Here is a 1,084-nt window from a genome sequence, read left to right on the forward strand (position 1 = left end):
CACCCCCCGAAAAAAAAAAAAGCATTTACAATATCAACTTAGGATGCGCACAGTTTGAGGCACCGAAATCTTATTGCTGTCTTTCTACTGCTACTCCTTGGCTCCTCCTTACTGCTATCTTTCAGCCACGCCCCTTATTTTACAGAAAGTAAAATCTAAAACATAGCCTTCTCAGAGGTCCCTTGTGCAGGTTGTGCACGATAAAGATCCCTTGGTGGTCCAAAATCGAAAAGAGTACACTTCGGCCGCCAGCCGGGTAAAATACAAAATTAATTCTTACCAAACTATAAAAAAAATTATTTTGTCCCGTGCGCTCGTATGACCTTATGCAGTAGCGACCGCCGTAAAACGCTTACCAAAACTTTACCAAAACAAAACAAGACATAGGTAATTTTCTTTTTAGTTTTAGTTTCAGTAGAAGTTTTACGGCGCTCGCAACTGCATAAGGTCATAATTATGAGCGCCAGAAGATTAGAGGAGTTACAAGAGAGTAACAATAAATATAAAAAAGAAGGAGGGGAGATAAGACGATAGATGTTTGATAGGAAAGAAGAAGCAAACCTCACCAGAGCACCCGCCAACCACCCACAGGTAATCTTCAATTCGCCTATACTGTGGAAATAAACAGAAGAAGAAGAAGAGAAAACATAATATGTAAAAACAATGAGAAATTCAAATTCGCGGAGAGTACATAATTTAAATATACCATGACACCAAGATCTAGAATGCTTTGCCCAGTAGTTTGAGAAAGATGAAATCTTTTTGTTCATTCAAATGTCAGCGAAAGTCGTTTCTGTTTTTACGTTAATAAGATATCATATTATTATTATCGAGATGTTTAGTCTGAGCACGATGCACTCTTTTTACGTGTTGCTATTCAATTTCTGGTACAGCGCTCACAGCCTGTGTTCTTTAATCGGGTTGAGCGCTCGTATAGTCGCATGTTGTTATTATCATTATCATTATTATCATTATCATGATAATCGTTATTATTATTATAAATAGTAGTAGTAGTAGTAGTAGTAGTAGTAGTAGTAGTAGTAGTAGTAGTAGTAGTAGTAGTAGTAGTAGTAGTAGTAGTGGT

General features: G+C 37.1%; 1 protein-coding gene across 1 annotated transcript in view; it reads left to right on the plus strand.

Moving 5' to 3' along the window:
• The window catches only part of LOC101850694, a 5,248-nt gene that overhangs the window by 477 nt on the left and 3,687 nt on the right, over positions 1 to 1,084 (plus strand). The gene's annotated exons all lie outside the window — the stretch shown is intronic.

This window comes from Aplysia californica, unplaced genomic scaffold (genome assembly GCF_000002075.1).
Source record: "Aplysia californica isolate F4 #8 unplaced genomic scaffold, AplCal3.0 scaffold00021, whole genome shotgun sequence".
NCBI lineage: Eukaryota > Metazoa > Mollusca > Gastropoda > Aplysiida > Aplysiidae > Aplysia > Aplysia californica.